The sequence below is a fragment of the Elephantulus edwardii genome, unplaced genomic scaffold, assembly GCF_000299155.1.
Source record: "Elephantulus edwardii isolate Elephantulus edwardi_28Jun2011 unplaced genomic scaffold, EleEdw1.0 scaffold00287, whole genome shotgun sequence".
NCBI classification, from domain to species: Eukaryota; Metazoa; Chordata; class Mammalia; order Macroscelidea; family Macroscelididae; genus Elephantulus; species Elephantulus edwardii.
In genome coordinates this window covers 2,033,352-2,052,007 of record NW_006400037.1, presented here as the reverse complement: position 1 = coordinate 2,052,007, position 18,656 = coordinate 2,033,352, and the positions used below count along the sequence as shown (strand labels likewise).

The 18,656-nt window shown below is 39.6% G+C and overlaps 1 pseudogene; it reads right to left on the bottom strand.

Annotated features, from left to right (window-relative positions):
- Positions 1-1,037: 1,037 nt before the first annotated feature.
- On the bottom strand, positions 1,038-1,570 carry LOC102867403 (annotated as a pseudogene).
- Positions 1,571-18,656: the final 17,086 nt, after the last annotated feature.

Sequence of the window (18,656 nt, the reverse complement as noted above, 5' to 3'; positions counted from 1 at the left end):
AATGTCGATAGTTGTAGAAGAGGCTTCAGGCCTTTTGTTCATAGGGTCTCTATGAGTTGTGCTCAACTTGAAAGCAATCAACAACAAGTTTAAAAAGCACACAAATCATGAAACAGGCATCATTTTAGTTGTCTATTCCAAAGGCAATTTTCCAAACCAACACGTCTAACTTCAAAGGGGATAAAAACTCAAGTTTCAGACTTAGAATCCATTTCATGAACTGTAACATATTAGGAAGATTTTCTTTTAACAACCATCTTATTGTTTTTACTTTAATAATAGCTAAACTTCCCTTTTACATCAAACTAGTGTCAAAGCTTTGTCAAAAGCCTTAAGAATATGTATTTTTACATTATGTATCTTTTAGTAGGTGGCTTTTGCAAGGAGCAGAGCAATGATTGATTCTACTACATATGTAATGTGTAGGTCTTTAAAGAAACCCTTCCAAAAATTATTGAAAAGCTTGCCACACATACATTGTTTTAAGTGCTATCATCCTTCAAGAACATAGTGGGGCATTTTCAATCACCACCATGTCATTTCATACTGACAAAACTGACATTAATTCTATAACATTATCTAACATTCAATTTACAGCCAAAATTCCTGGCTGTCTCAAATATACACATTTACATTTGGACTGATCTAAAAATTGCATGAAGTCTCACAAACTGTTCTAAACAAATTCTCTGTCTTCTTTATTATATGATTCTTTTATTCTTAGAAACCCATCCCTTGTCTTGTAGAACTTGTTTTTCTTTTTAATATGGGTTTTCTTTTATTTGTAAGATCATTTAGACAATATGCCATGAAAAATCCAGCTGGGCATTCTCGTTCCCTGACATCCAACATTTAAAACAGGCTTTTCACATAAAGAGGGGGTATCATTTTATGTCTTGGTAGAAGGTCTCCTTTTCTTCAAGCTGCTGATGCTGTATCATCAAACCTGTATTCCAGAATCTGCATCTCTGATGTGCTATGGACAAGAGGTTACTCTTGAGAAAATTTAAGCCCAGGCACTTCTCCCTGATGATTCTTTATTCAGCAAAGCGGACACCACACTGTTCCTTTAGCAGCATCTCCATTATTCTCACTCCCCTCTGGGGACCCTGTTTTAAGAACATGCTGCCAACATTTCCAAAATACAGTTGGGAGATCCAGCCCCAGTGATTAAAACTCTGCCCCTTTGAACCAACTCCATCCAGTTTTGATTATCCACACTTTCCCAGAAGACTGGCTCTTTGTTCATGGATATGTACTGTGTCCATGTAAGGCAGGGACTCCTATAGCCATGTTTCTTTCCTGAGGATTGAGCCATGATTCTGCTTATAACTGGTTATTATTTGTTCGAATTTGTATTAGAATTTTGTAAATAAACTAGTGGGGGGAAAAATTAAAAATAATAAAATGTTTTACAAATTTCTGGAATCACATTCTGATAGACTGCAATACTTTTCCTGTAGATGATTTCTGGGAATAGATCTCTTTTTTTCCCCACTATTTTCACAGAGATGACATTTTTATCCATGGGGTTGGGATGCTTTTGGAGAAAGCTGGAGATCACCTGCTTGAAGGGTGCTTGTACAGCTGGGTCGCGTTCACCATGCTCCCCTCCTTGCTCTGCGGCCTTCATGCCCACCATGCCTCCGGAAGTGCAGGGCAGCCTGAGTTCGGTCCAACCCGCAGGCGTCCATGCCTGGACACGGAGAGGCATAGTGGGCTTTTCTTTTTTTTAATAGAACCTTTTGGGTGATATTGATTTCTTCCTTCTGGTGATGTCTAACTTTTCCTATTCTTTCTATATCTTATAGGGGGGTTGTGTAAGGATTATGGAAAACATGAGACACATCGTAACATTCCTACAAACATTAGGTATTAAGCTGCCAATCATTCAATCCTTGACGTGTTAGACTACTTGCTATGAGAACTTTTGAGTTGACCCTGTTTCGCAGGCGACCCCCGTACAATCAAATGAAACATTGTCTGATTCTGCACTGTCTTCACAATTGTTGATATGCTCAAATCTATTGTTTCAGCCACTTCCTGAGAGCCCTAGTGGCACCATGTGTTAAGCACAGGACTTCAACATGAAAAGTCAGAGGTTTTAACCTCGTAGACACTCTGTGGGGAAAAGGCGAGGCAGTCTCCTCTCCTAAAGCTTTACACCCTTGCATACCCAGTAAGACAATTCTACTCGGCAGCTCAGAGGCACTGGGTTTGGATTGGCTTGGCTTTTTTCCCAACTTTAGGGCTCGTTGTCCAGAATTGTGCCAGACAATATTCAGTGGTGACTCCTAGGGTCTTCACTGGCTAATTTTCAGGAAGAGCCCTTCCTTGTTTTTCTGTCAGCACTGCTGGCATCTGCCCACCATGGGCATTGTCTAACAGTGCTTACATTGCAAATACCCATGAGCTTCCAGTCTCACAGCAATATGCCAGCTGCCACAGGACAACACACTGACAGACACGTGACAGAGCAAGTGTTTCAACTGAAATCCTTCCATCAATCTGCAAGAAAGATAGAAAATACTCTTTCTCTCTAATCCCCCCCAAAAAAGTCAGCTGGAACTTGGCTGAAAGCAGGGAATACCAGAAAGATATTGACTTGAGCTTTATTGACTATCCAAAGGTATTTCACTCTTTAGATAATAAAAACTAAGAATAACATTGAGAAGAATGAGAATGTCAGAACAACCACCCCCCCAAAAAAAAAGGTAAATAAAAGTATTGCTTATCACAGCATTCTAGACCCAGGAGTTCTTTTAGGTCTTATCCAAATACTGAAAAGTGGATGCTTTTGCTTCACTCACAGACATTGGAAGAAGGAGTGGCATCCACTTCCTAAACAACTCGCCTCTGGAAACTCTATGAACTTTGATAAATGTCGATAGTTGTAGAGGGGTGTCAGGTCTTTTGTTCATAGGGCTACTATGAGTCATGCTCGACTCAAAAGCATTCAACAATAACAACACATACACTAACACAAAAAAAAACCCCAAAAACATACACTTCAAGGCAGTTAAGTAACCTGCCAAAAGTGACAGAACTGAGAAGCAACAGAGGCCTGGCTGGACCCATTTCACGTCAAAGCCCCATTTTTTCCAGGATGCCTCTGCTGCAGTTTCTGAAATGTTCCCCTGAGCTTCTTTCCCTAGTGGCACTTCCCACACTCCCTCCCATGGATACTGTGCTGCTTCAGGACATGGGGTCTGGGCTTGTGGAGCCTAGAGAGCTTGCTGGATGTTTAGGACCATTTGGGAATCCAGGAGGTGCCTTTGTTAGGCAGAAGGAGAATCTGGGGGGTTTTCTTGTGTTGAGCTAAGAAAGGTGGATGCCTTGATGCTAATGATTAGAATGGGAGGACAGACTCCTTTCTAAAACCCTTTAGGAAACCCAGAATCCATGCTGCAGGCATTGCAGGCATCCAAATTACCAGTCAAAACTGAAGAGATGGCTTTTTCACCTAAGTATAGGTTTTGCATGAGCACAATTAAGTATTCTCAAAGCTATCCATAATTTTTTATGATCCACTGAGTTAAATGCCTTTGTATAGTTAATGAAACACAAGTAAACACCTTTCTTGTGTTCTCTGCTTTCAGCCAAGACCCATTTGACATCAGCATTGATATCTCTCATTTTGAGGCCTCTTCTGAATCCAGTTTGAACTTTGGGCAGTTCCCCACAAATGTACGACTCTAGTTATTTTCAATAATTTTTAGCAAGATCTTACTTACTGTGGTATTAATGATCTTGCTCATTAATTTCCTTATCCTGTTGGATCGCCTTTTTTGAGAATGAACACAAACACAGACTATTCCAGTTAGTTGGCCTTATAGCAATCTTCCAAATTTCTTGGCATAAACAACTGAACACATCCAGAGCTGCTTGTTGAAATACTTCTGTTTGTATTCAGTCAATTCCTAGAGCTTTATTTTTCACCAGTGCCTTCAGGGCAGCTTGAACATCTTCCTTCAGTAACAGTGGTTCTTGATTATTTGCTACCTCCTAAAATAGATGTTGTTGTTGTTGTTGTTGTTGTTGTTGTGTGCTGTCAAGTCAGAATCAACTTATATCAGACCTTCCAGTGCGTTTTCAGAGACAGTTTATTGCAAGTGAAGAAACTGCCCATCCTTCTCTGAAACAACTGGTGGATTCAGACTGAATGCCTTTGAGATTGCAGCACAGCTTCTTACCACTAGGCCACCAGAGCTCTCAAAACAGGTTGTAGCTTTCTTAATTTTAAACCATGTAGGACCTCTCCAGAGTACTGAGAAACAATGATGTCAGTCTAGAGACTAAGGTGAGACTGATCCAGGCAATGGTCTTCTCAACTGTTTGTTTCACATCAGAGAAATGGACAATAACTAAGGACGGCAGAAGAAGAATCGATGCCATTGAGTTGTGGTGCTGGAGAATAGTTTTGAACATACCATAGACAACCAAAGAAACAAATAGACCTGTCTTGGAGAGGGTGACCTAAGTTTCTCTTGAAAGCTAGGATTTGAAGCTCCATCTCATATACTTTGGGCATGTGACCAGGAGGGACCAAGCCTTGGAGAAGGACATCTTACTTGAAAGGGTGGAAGAACAGCTCAGGAGAGGAAGACCACAGATGGGACGGATTAACAAAGTAACTGGGATAATGGAGGTAGGTGTTTCAGAATCAATGAGACTAACCCAGGACAGAGCCAGTTTCAGAGCTGTTGTACATAAGGTCACTATGAGTTGAAGGTTACTTGACATCACATAACAACAACAGTGCTCCCTTGCTTTCTTTGTTCATAGAGCAGCCTCTTGGTCTAGGTATAGGTTTCAGATGAACACAACCAAGAGTCCTGGATTCCCCATTCTCCTCAATGTTAGCCACAATTTGTTATAACCCACATAGCCAAATGCCGTTACAAAGTCGGCAAAGCACAAATAGACATTTTGCTAGCATTCTTTGCCTCCAGCCAGGATATCCTAATGCCTCTTTTAAATTCATCTTGACTATCTGCCAGTTCTCTGTCTATATCGTTCTAGCCCTTTTTGAATGATGTCCAGCAATATTTTTCTTGTATGTGATATTAATGATATTCCTTAAGGACACTCTGTGCATCAAGGTTGTATCTTTTAGAGTTGTAGGCTTGAGGAGCAGAAGATCATGAGGATTTCTGACTTATTGACTTTATTTGGCCCCATGTGGGGGTTAGGGTTGAGTGAGGAGACCAAAAGTTCTGAAACACAATAATTAATGTGGATTCCTGAGCTTGTAGCTAATGCCCATTTGCACCTAGCCACAGACAGCTAAAGGTGGGTTGAACAGAACCCAATCAGCTGAAGAGACGATGTTGTGAGCTAGGGTCAATTGTTGTAACCTGATGACTTGCCCTGGACTAGACTTTGCCTGTAGATGCAGATGCATAAAGTTTCCAATTTGAAAAGAGGATTCTTCAGCAAAAGGGGTAGGCTTGTTCCTTCAGAGTACTGGTCTGACACAGATGGACAAATCAGCAATTGGCTATCTAAAAGGGGGATATTAGGTCATGAAGCATGAAGTAGTCAGCTTACCTGCTGTCATGAATGTAGTTATTAGTAAGATGATTGAAAAGGGGAAGGGGTAGCATACAATATACACAAATGAAATATAAGGTAAATAAGAGATTATATAAAGCACAGTTTACATGCATGGAAACAATGTATATGAATGATAAAAATATTAAAAGAAATAACCACAATGAGATATCATCTCATTCCAGTAGCAGTGGCAAAGATTAACAGGACAGTAAGTAATAAATGAGAGAATAATAAATATAAGAATAATAAATAAGAGAAGTAATAAATGATGATGAAATTCTCATGCATTGGTGGTGGGATTGTAAAATGGTGTAACCACTCTAGAAGGCAGTTTGGCATTTACTCAAAAAAGCTGAACATAGAAATCCCATGTGACTCAGCTAATGCACTGCTAAGAATATACCCCAAGGAAAATAGAAGGGCCAAGACACAAATGGAGATTTGTACACCTATATTTATAGTAGCATTATTCACAAAAATAAGAAACTGAAAATAGCCCAAATGCCCTTGAACAAGAGAATGAATTGAGAAATTACAGTACATTCACACAATGGAATATTATGCATCACTAAGGAGCAACGACTTTGTAAAATACTATATAACATGGGAAAATACAGAAAGTATTAGGCTGAGTGAACAGTCTTCTAAGGAAAAACATTGCATAAGACCATTATTATAAAAATAGAAGGATAACTAGTAAGATGTGGATAAAATTCCTAAAGGGGAAGGGGTGGAGGGCAGGGGAGAGTGGGAGGGAGGAGAGAAAATTACTAGGATAACAGAGTTTAGTGAGCGAAAATGGGATGGGGGAGGGCAAAGGAATTAAAGATCCACTGGGGACCTGAAAAGACAGAATATGCATAGATCAATGGTGACTTATTTTATTAAACACAATGCACATGAATGATTGTTTAAAACACAATGTGAATGTAGGACTGTATGAAATTTACTGCACATAAATGAAACACACTATATAAAAATTTTGTATGCAAACAAATATAAAATAAAAATCAAGTAGGGGGATAACCTTCACTATGCAAATAATACAATCTTGCTTGCTGAAAGTGAAGAAGACTTGAAATGCTTGCTTCAGGAGGTTAAACACTGCAGCCTTCAATATGGATTGCATCTCAATGTCAAGAAAATTAAAATTCTCACCACTGGACTCATAGGTAACATCATTACAGATGGAAAAAAGATTAAAACTAGCAATGACTTCATCTTACTTGGATCCACAATTAATACACTTGGTACCAGCAATTAGATCAGGATACATATTGCACAGGAAAAGTCTTCAGTCAGGGACTTTTCCAAATTATTGAGCAGCAATAATGTCAGTTTGAGGACTAAGGTATGTCTGATTCAGGCCAAGGTCTTCTCAGTCACCTACTATGCATCTGAGAGCTAAACAATGATTAAGGATGATAGAATAATTGGTGTCTTTGGATTATGGTGTTGGAGAAGAGTTCTGAATGTAATGTCCCATGAACTGCCAAAAGAAAAAGCAGATATGACTTGGAGAGGGTGCAGCCAGAGTGCTCCTTGGAGACAAGGGTGGTGATGTTTCTTCTCACGCACTTTGGGCATGTTGCTAGGAAAGAATAATCATTGGAGATCATCATAAGTAGAAAGGAGGGGAGGATAGTGAAAGAGAGGAAGCTCCTCATCTACATGGATAGACACAGAGACTACAGCAATGGCTGAAGTGAGTTAGAGATCGGGAAAAATGGCTCAGGATAGGACAGAGCTCAGATCTGTTGTTTATATGGTAGCTATGCGTCGTACTCAACAGCACCAAACAACAACAAAATGGCTGAGCATTGGCCACTTGTGTTTGGTACAGTACTCTATGAATTCCTTTCATCTTCTTTTGATACTTCCTTCATCACATCATACATGAAGAAAGAAAGGGTCCATTAAAAAGACAGGAAAGAAAGAACCCCAAAACGGAAGTCAGAAGAGACTATGAAACCTGCTACCGTAAAATTAATAAATAATGAATAGGGCTGAACAGATTTCAAATTGCAGCTCAGGATGGCAAAACAAAGTATTGTCATAAAATCTGCAAAGATCTGGAATTGGAAAACCAAAAATCAAGAATCTTTGTCTTCTTGATGTTAAGTTTGCATCCATATTGAAGACTATGGTTCCTGACCTTCTGTAGCAAGTGCTTCGGGACCTCCTCAGTCTCAGCATATCTCAAGCTAAAAAAACTGAAGATAAAATTCAAGCCTCAAGTTATAATATGTACAGAAAAATAGCACTTGAAATGTGACTAGTGTGCATGAGTAACTTAACTATATTCTTTCATTTAAGCTTAAATTTTTAAAGAGCTGTATGCAGTAAGGGCCATCACACAGCTCTACCAACATGGTTGTTTGCCCAAGTTTCTTGTTTTAGTCAGCTGCAAAGCATTGAGTCTTCTACTTGTGTAACAGATTGCAACAGAAATTCTTCCTGGGTTCCTTGGGTTAATCATCAACTTAATGTAAATGCTGGAAATTTAATTCTGTTGTAAGTATGCATTAGAGAATGGGGCAGTACCAAAAAGCTAAAATAAACTTTTCCTTTTGTCCACTTCAGTCCAAATCTGTTGAGCAATGCCAGCATAATTACACCACCTCAGTGAAGTTTCCACTCAGGCTGTAAGTGAAAGACTGAACTTTTGAATCTAATCACACAGGTAATTGTGTATGAGGGCTATTTGTCAAGGGTCACAGCAACCAGGGTCCCCTACTTTCTGAGAGGAAAAATAGAAACAAAGTATGACTTTGCTTGACTCTGGTAAGAACAAACTGGTAGGTTCTAAGCACCAAACAGATAGCACTTTTATCTGACACTTCCTTCTCATCAACACTGACCTGGCTGATTGTGAAGACCAAAGAAGAGCTGGAGGAGGGATGCAGGAACAAGTAAGCATCCATCTGTTAAATCTGTTTTCATTGTACCAGGGACAAGGAGGAATAAGGAATCAATAATTCTCAAGTGTAAACATTCAACTTCGAGACTATCAATCTAGTCTTTCATTAATTTCAGATGTGGTGAATTTCTGGCAGTTCAAATCTACCAGCAGCTCTGAAGCAGAAAGATGGACAATCTTTGTGAGACTTAGAGCCTCTGAATACCCACTGGAGGGTCACTTACACATTGGTTTTGACTTGACGACAGTGAGTCTGTGAGGTTCTTTTTGAGATGATGGATGGTAACCGTCATTTCAATCTTGTCAGGTCTCCAACTGTCTTTATCTGGACTTCTTGCCTGCTATGGGATTTTGGAATTTGTGGTGAAAGTCGGCCAATGACAACATTCCCACCTCCTACCCAGTACAGGCCTTTGGAGAGGCGTGGACAGTCCTGTCATGTGAAGCTGCGGGATTCTCAGCATGTCGGACATTCCTATCTTCTCAGCCTCCCTTCAGATAGGTCCCTTCCTTCCCGGAGAGATAGCCCTGCAGGTCAGCTGGGCAGGTGACCCTCACCTCCACCCTGACTAAGTCAGGGGCTTCATTTCAGCATCATTTTTAATAGCTGGGTGTGCTAATGTTTCCTGAAGAACATGATAAGAGCCACACAGACTCAGAAGGAAACAAATCCATGACTCAGCAGTTTTCTCTCCTGCAACAGCAGAGGACAAGTTTGTGGTTGGCTTAAGTGTCCTGGTGGAGTGAGGATCCTTCCCCTGGTCTGTGTGAATATCTAATATGCAGGCAATCTCTCTGCAATAGCACAGCCCTCTAGCTGCCAGAGTAGACAAACAGACATACCTATGTCCCCTTCTCTTTAGCTTAGTTATTGTGGCAGCCTATTCCCCTGAGTTCCAATTACTTTGCCCAAGGGAAGGAATCTAACATTTCCTGAGAGTCATAGTTAGTCAAGGCTTCTCTGTAACTTTGTTCATCTTCCTGTGAAATGAGAAATACCAATTATTTCAGGAAAGTTGAGGAAACTGAAACATAAAAAAGTAAATAAATAGCCCCAAAACAACTATGAGATAGTTGTGTCTTAGAGACAGTGAGATTGGCTCAGGACAAAGCCAATTGTCTCACACCAATGAGAATAGCAAAATTTAATAGAACAGCAAACATCAAATGCTGGCGAGGTTGTGGAGAAACTAGAACCCTCATTCACTGTTGTTGGATGTATAAAATGGTGCAATCACTATGGAAGGCTGTATGGCGCTTTCTCAAAAAGATGCAAATAGAAATACCATTTGACCCCAGCAATTCTACTACTGGGAATTTACCCTAAAGAAACCATAACTGCCACCCAGATATATGCAGATATATACACACCCACGTTTATTGCAGCTTTGTTCACAGTAGCAAAGACCTGGAAACAACCCAAGTGCCCAGCAACAAATGATTGGATAGAGAAGCTCTGGTATATTCACACGATGGAATACTATGCAGCATTGAAAAACTAGGAACTCATGAAATAGTATGCAAAATGGATGACCCTAGAGGACATTAAGCTGAATGAAATATCTCAGTCACAAAAGGACAAATATTACATAGGACCACTGCTGTAAAATGGGACTGACATAAGGGTTGAGGGAAGACAGAAAAGGAGGGGAAGAATGATGTACATTGCATTGAAACAGATGAGGGAGAGAACTGTTTAAAGGGGACATATGAATGGGTATTCTTGTCATTACTGAAGTCCAGAGTGAAGGCTGCATAGTGGAGTGGACTTGGGGGGAGGGATTGCATAACAATGAAAGAGTTTTTCTTCTCAAGGAAAAGAGTGCATTGTGGGGAGGGGTGGTTAGGAAGAAAAGTGCAACAATGAACTACTAGAAACCCTAAGTCTCTGTAAACTTAAAATTAATTTAAAAAATTTTAAACAGGTAAATAAGTAGCCCATGATCACACAGCTAATTTGTTGTTGTTGTTGTTGTTGTTGTTGTTGTTGTTGTGTGCCTACTCATTGTGACCCTATGCACAATAGCTTGGAACCCTGCTCTGTCCTGAGCCAATCTCACTGTCTCTGAAACACCTACTCTCATTACCCCAGTTACTGTGTCAATCCATATCATCTGGGTCTTCCTCTCCTGCCCTATCCCTCCATTCTCCCAACTGTGATGTCCTTCACCAAGGCCTGGTCCCTCCTGGCTACTTGCCCAAAAAGTGAAATGGAGCTTCAAAATCCTTTCTAAGACAGACTATTTGTCCTCCTGGCAATCCATGGTATGTTCAAAGCTCTTCTCCAGCACCACAATTCAAAGTCATAAATTCTTCTATTATCCTTAGTCATTGTCCAGCTCTCTGGTGCATAGCATGTAATTACGAAGACCATGGCCTGGATCAGGTGCTACTTAGTCTCTAGTCTGGCATCTTGCTCCTCAGAATTCTGAAGTTGTCCTTGATAGTAGACTTCCCCAATGCAATTCATCTTTTGATCTCCTGACTGCTGGCACCAAGAGTATTGATTGTGGAGCCTAATAAGCTGAAATTGTTAACAACTTCAATCTATTCTCCATCTATCATGGTGCTGCCAATTGGCCCAGCGGTGAAAATCTTTCATCTTCCTGATGATAAGTTTCTATCTATATATATTTAAGACTATAGTACTTGACGTTCAGCAGCAAATGCTTCAGGTCCTCCTCAGTTTTAGCAAGGAAGGTTGTATCATCTGCATTGATGATTCTTTCTCCAAACCTGATGCCACACTCCTCCTCATAAAGTCTTGCCTTTCTAATTATCTATTCTGTATACCAATTGAAAATGTATGGAGATGGGGCACATCCCTGATACACCTCTTTCCTAATTTTGAGCCATACAATGTTTCCTTGCTCTGTTCTGATGACTGCCTCCTGGTCTAAGTATGTTTCAGATAAGCATAATCAAGTGTTCTGGGATCCCCATTCTTTTCAAGGTTAGCCACAATTTATTATGATCTACATAGACAAATGCCTTTGTAAAGTCAATGAAACACAGGTAGACATTCCTTTGGTTCTCTTTGTTTTCAGGCAAGATATATCTGACATGGGTGATAATGTCTCTAGTGCCATGGCCTCTTCTAAACCTAGCTTGAATTTCTGGTAGTTCTCTATCAATATATTGTTCCAGTCATTTTTCTATACTCTTCAGCAGGATTTTGCTTGTGTGTGATACTAGTGTTACTGTTTTATAATTTCCACTTTCTGTTGGGTCAACTTTTGGGGGGATAGGAAAAAAATATGGATCTCTTCCACTCAATTGACCATGCAGTTGTCCTCCAGACATCTTGGCACAAACTGGTAAGCAAGCCCAGGGCAGCATTTGTTTGTTGGAATATGTCAGTGAAGGAAGAGTAAAAATCTATCCCCAATGATTTGGGCTTCTACAGCCTCATGAAGCCCCTGGGCAGTACAAATCATGAATGTTCTCAGCTACCAACCAAAAGGTAAGATTGAGGAGTTCTTTTAAGGTAAACAACTGATTAAAATTGGAAAATGTATGACATTCTAACTTAAGAGGAGTGGGCATATTGAGGTGATGTCTTGGAGGACTTGATATGTTCTTGTTGTTGTTGTTGTTGTTATTGTTGTTAAGTGCTATTGAGTGGAGTATGATTCATTGTGACTCTATCAACAACTGATCTGAACCCTGTCCTATCCTGTGGCATCCTCATTGTCTTGAGCCCATTGATAAGTAAATTGTTAATCACAATAAATTGAAGTTTGTTCAATAAATCTTTAGTCTTAATTTCCTAGAGCAAATAATTCAGCCATTTTGCCATAGTTTTTATTTTGCTTTGTTTAGCAAATTAGCCCAAAGGTTAGATTTTTTCCCCCCATAAACCGTAATCACAGGATTCCTATAATGCAACCAAATGACATACACAGACATAACCCATCTCCTGTCACATCACTATATGGTAACTGGGGCTCAAGAACTGCAACAAAAATATCAAAACTCTGACTACAGCTGTTGTTATGAAATAAAGTCTTTATCTCTGTCATGAGGTTCTCCTGTTTGCTACTATCAGCTATGAAAGTTACTAACTTGTTAACTTGCATATAAGGTAAAATCTCACAGCCTTCACCAGCATGATTGACATCACCACCTTTCTCTCTCCCCTACCCCTGCCCCAATCAATGCCCAGGGAGCAGCTGAGAGAGGATTATTCCTTTGTGAGAATACCCAGATTCAGTCACCAAACTGTTAGACCAAGGCTTGTGGACCAGGGGAAGTGAAGGAAAAAGAGTCATAAATATTTTGGTCCATTTTTGAGGAAACTCTCTCTCAACGCTCTATAACACAGGGTGCCTGTGGATGGCAAAGAGCAAGTGTGCTACTTTCAGTCCGCGGTTAGGTATCTTTAGCAATTAAAGGCTCACCATTGTCAGAATGCAAATGGTCCATAGAGTAGAGTACATGGAACAGACCGATTTCTCTCACCACAATAGTATGGTGAGGTTTGCCCAATTAGATTTGAACAATAGCACTGCAATGTGAAAGTGTCCATGTTGCTGAGGCATCATTGACAGTCCTGAAAAAAAGGTCAAGAGGAGATAACCTGCCAGAAGGGTTGAGGATGCTGCCTATGGGATGTGATCTTGCCCACTCTGTGAAAACAGGAAGGTTGGAGGGTTACAGACTGAAGTATCATTTTGAACCTGTTTCAGCCAAGCTAACAAGAAGTTGTAGAACTGTTATAAGAGTCCTCATCTCCTAGAAACTAGTCTTCTAATCCCTGCTGTGCTCAGCCATCAACTGGAAGCAGCCTATGGATAGTGTGACTCCAGGAACATAGCAACAGAGTTAGAGGACAGCTACTGGGGTGTGCCCACTACACTCTGCAAGTTTAAGGGGCGCATCTTCATGACCACCACAACCAGCTGCAAAATATTCTACAATAAGTCATATTAAAATAAAAAAAGGACCACATTTTGCTAAGAGTCTGGAATAGCAAACAAAGATATTGCTTGACAAGTTCTGTAGGGTTTAGGGGCACGTGGCCAAGGGAGACCAGATTTTTTAAAAGAACATCATGCTCAGAAGGGTGGAGGGACAATGCAGGAGAGGAAGACTCTAGATGAGATGTCTTGACATAGTAAATGGGCCCATGGTGTGGTGTGTTGAAGTCAGTGAGACCGGCTCAGGACAGGGCAGGTTTCAGAGCTATTGAACATATGGTCTCTATGAGTCACAGGAGACTCAACTGCATGTAACAACAACAAAACTGAAAAAACTAGACAGAGGAAAATCATACCAGATTGTAATATACAAATGCTTATACTTTAAAAAATCTCTTAAGAACTTAAAATAATTTTTAAGCTTCTTGAAAGAAAGACATATTATTGCGCACATATTTCAGTTTGTTAGATCATCTTTATTTTTTTTCTTTTCTGGGTGACCATGATCAGCCTGAGTAATTGCTTCTGGCTTTCTTTCTGTCTGTGAAACCTGAAACAGAGAGAGCAGAGGAAATAGTAGCTCCCTCTTCTTCTCCAAGTCTAGCTCAAGAAGGTCTCCCTTTGGCTGGCTTCCTTAGGACCAGGACCTACCCAGGAGGGAAAAAGAACAGGGTGCATTAGGTCTAGAGTTGGCACCTGCAGTGACACTGCCACAACACCCTCCCGTTTTTCCTTTCCCTACCTTTATGTGAAATATTATGACATATTTATTAAGGTACAATTCACATATCATGAATCTCATGCATTTCAAATACATAATTCAGTACTTTTAATACCAGCAGAGTTGTACAATTATCATCATGATCCAAGTTTAGGATATTCACATCATCCCAGATAGAAATTCCATAAACATTAGTTGTCACTCTCCAAAATTCCTCCACCCTTTCCCTGCCCCCAACTCACTGCAAGTACTAATTTACTTTCCATTTGTAGGAATTTGCCCATTGGGTATTTGATAGAAACGGAAAATGGGGTGTGTGACTTCTTGTATCTGGCTTATTTTTCTCTTAATTTAGTGTTTTCAAGCTTCATCCATGTAGCATGTACCAGCAATTTATTCCTTTTCATGGCAAGTAGTATTCTCTGGAAGCACGTAACACCTTTTGTCTATCAACATATCAGTCAAAGGACTTTTTGTTATTTACACATTTTAACTGTTAGGAATTATTCTGCTGTCAACATTAGTGTATATTTTTTTTTTATGGAGCTGTGCTTGTAATTCTATCAAAGATACACCAACAAGTGGAACTGCTGGATCATTTGTTTCATACTTTGAAGATTAAAGTTGAATCCTTTGAGTATTTATGCCAAATGGTTTTCCAAAGCACCTATACCAGCAACAGAGGAAGTTTCTACTTTCTCCATATGTTCACCAACAGTGGTTACAATTGGTCTTTTTTTTATCATGACCATCCTTACTGATGTCCTTCTTGTTGTTTTTGTTTTTAGGTGCTGTCAAGACGCAGACGTATCCTAAGCAACCCTATGTATAACAGACCTGAACCCTGTCCTATTCTGTGCCATACTTACTACCTCTGGCACACTCAAAGCTATTACTGCAGTCACTGTCTCAGTCCACCAGGCTGAGGGTCTTCCTCTCCTTTCACAAGCATGATGGCCCTCTCCAAAGAATAATCTCTCCTAGTAAAATAGCCAAAATATGCAAAAAGAAACTTCACCATCTTTGCCTCTAAGGGGCACTCTGGCTGCACCTTCTCTAAGACATATATGCTTGTTCTTTTGGCAGTTCATGGTATATTCAGCACTCTTCTCCAATACCACAGTTCAAAAGCATCAATCAACTCTTCTTCTCTCATCCTTATTCATTACCCAATTCTCAGCAGCATAGCAAATGATTGAAAATACCATGGTCTGAATCAGGTGCACTTTAGTGCTCAAACTGACATCATTACTTCTTTCCAGTGTAATATGTCTCCTGATCTCCTGATCAGGGCCCAAGTAAAATAAAGTCGTTGACAGTTTCAATCTTTTCTCCATCTATCAGAATGTTTTCTATCAGTCCAGTGGTAAGGATTTTTGTTTCCTTGACATTGAGATGTAATCCATGTCGAAGGTTGCAATCTTTAATCTTCTGCAGCAATTACTTCAAGTCTTCCTCAAATTCAGCAAGCAAGGTTTTGCCATCTGCTTAACGAAGGTTATTGATGAGTCTTTTTTCCAATTCTGATGCCACATTCCACTTCATAGAGTCCAGGTTTTCGAATAATTTGTTCAGGATACAGATTAAATAGATATGGAGAAAGGATACAACCCTGACGTAGACCTATGCTAATTTTAATGACCATCATAGAAGCTGTGAAATGGTATCTCATTATGGTTTGATATGTATTTTTCTTATGAATTATGGTGATGATCTTCTTTTCATCTGAGTATTATTTATTTGTATATCTTCTTTGGAGAATTTTTGTTCAAAAGTCTTGCTCATTTTTCAACTAGGTTATTTGTCTTTTAACTATTCAATTGTATGAGGTTTTTTTCCTATATTCTGCATTTCAGTCTCTTATCAGATACACAATTCCCAAATATATTCTCCTACTCTGTGGGTTCTTTCAATTTCTTACTGTATCATTTGTCATGCAAATGTTTTGAGTCATTTGCTGGACAAAATTTTAACATTTTAATGTATTTTAATTTCTTTTTCTTTGGTTGTTTACACTTTCTACAAAGTGTATCTACAAAAATCTGTGATTAATCCAAGGTCACAAAGATTCATTCTTATATTTTCTTGTAAGACTTTATTAGTTTCAACTCTTACATTTAGGTCTATGATAAGTTTAGATGTCATTTTTGTGTAATTAAGGAAGGGTTCAGCTTTGTTCTTTTGTAAGTAGATATCCACTTTTCCCATCACCATTGAAAAGACCACCCTTTCCCCATTGAATTTGTACTTGCTCATTCATTGTCATTAAGTCATAACTGACCTATAGTTCACCTTCCAGTAGATTCTTCAAGGCTGAACATCATATTGGAGATTGTCCATCTTTCCCCCCTCAGAGTTGCTTGTGGATTTGAACCACCAGAGAGATGTCACCTTATGACTAGAAGCACAATCCTCTAAGGATGAGGCACCAGAGCTCCACAGAGCTGCATAACTATTTTAAGCAAAAACAAACAAACAAAAAACTGTCTCACATTCTGAAAGGACAATCAGGCTTATTAATGTAATCTTCTCACATAATTTGTAGTACTTAGTATTTTGTGAAGCAAACGCTTTCAAATAGGCAAATACAAGCACCATACTTAACCACTTTTGTTTGCTATAAATACTCAGTGCTGTGAAGGAGGCTGTTCGTTTCTATTGAGCTTAATCCCAATTTGTCTGGGAAGCTAGGGGACTGATTTTCCTGTTTTACCCATGACCTCTCCCAATAAATGCATTTATTAATTTCCATGAATTGTTATAGTTAGTGGGAGGTGTGTAGCAGCTGCCAGTTGTGTGGCTAGAAAGGACAGGCTGCCAACTGAAGACCACAATGACCATTGAGTCACCCCTTCCCGACTTCACCACTGTCCAGGTCCCTGCAGAGCTGTGCTTCCATCCACACACTGACGTTCCATCTTACTGCAGATAGAACAACGAGGTGTCCCTCAGGCATGTTCTATTGCAGCAGTTCAGAATCATCAAATGAGTTTTTGCCTTCAGAATGAATCAACCCAAGCAAGCTATCATATTGAAGGCACTGAAAAATATAAAGAAACATTAAAAATTTAACACAGCATAGATTTGTCGTATAGGATTCCAGAAAAGGGGAAAAAAACTACTTTGAAGGGATCTTCAGAGAGTACAGAGACAGCACGTGAAACGAGCGTGTCATAATTATGTTAGTTGGAGAACGGAATCTCTAATTCAGCCGATATTGCTCTTTCAGGTAGGTATTATATTCTATGGAGTCAACTATGACTCATAGAAACCGTATTGACAACAGATGAAAACATTGTCCTATGCTGTCCCACTCCACAATCTTCTGCTCAAGTCTATTGCTGCAGTCACTGTGTCAATTCATCTCTGAGTCTTCTCTTTAAATGACTTTCCACTGTTCCAAGCACAATGTCTATTTCGAAGGACTGCAGTCCCTGACATCATGCCCAGAGTATGTGAGAGGAAATTTCACCATCTTTGCCTCCAAGGTGTACACTGGTTGCACTTCTTCCAAGGCACATTAGTTTGTGCTATTGACAGTCATTCAATACTCTTCATCAGCACAACTCAAAAGTTCTTCCTTATTCATTGTCCAATTTTCACATGCATCCAAAGCAATGGGAAATACCTAGGATTGGGTCAAGCGTATCGTCATCTTTAAAGCAATAACCTTGTTCTTTAGCACTTGAAAGAAGTCCTTGAAAGCAGATTTTCCCAAAACAACACCTTTAAAAAAAAATCTTGACTGCTGCTGCCATTGTTATTGATTGTGGAGGCAAGTAAAATGAAAATATTGGCAAAATCAATCTTTTTTTATCTATTAATAAGTTGCCTATGGATCCAGTTTGAGAAATTTTGTCTTCTTGATGTTGAAGTGCAATCCATACAGAAAGCTGTAGTCTTTTTCTTCAATACGTGCCCCAAGTCTTTTTCATTTTCTGAAGCAAAGAAGTATCATCTACACAATGCAAGTTGTTGATGAGTCTTCTGCCAATCCTCATGCCACATTCTTATTTCCATAGTCTAGCTGTTCCAGGTTGTCATTGCTTGTTTGAACTCTACCCTACATAACTTAAGAGTGGCTATTCCTGCTTCAATGATTTAGATCCTCCCAGAAGAGCCGTGGATGAGCATTAACATTACTGGTAAGTATATTCATTTTCTCCTGGACACAGAGCCTACTAATTGATCCTAAAAGCCTTCTGAGGTCCCAACTCTTCTTACTATCTCTTAGTTGTTGGAATGGACATAAAACCTCATAAACAGTTCCTTACTTCACCTCTACCTTGCATGTGAACTTCTGAGTTGTAAAACAGCCCAGTGGTAGATGGAATTTGCTCCAGGACTTAAGAACCATAAATGACATAGCTGAGCCTCTACATCTTGTGGTTCCTAACCTCTACACTATAATAGACAAAGTGCTAGTCTATAGACCTTTTATTGTAAGAACCACCTTCCCTCTGTAACTTGATTTGTGCCACTACTAGAACCTCTACTTGGAATATTATTGCTTGTTAATTTTTGACTCATGTACTTTTAA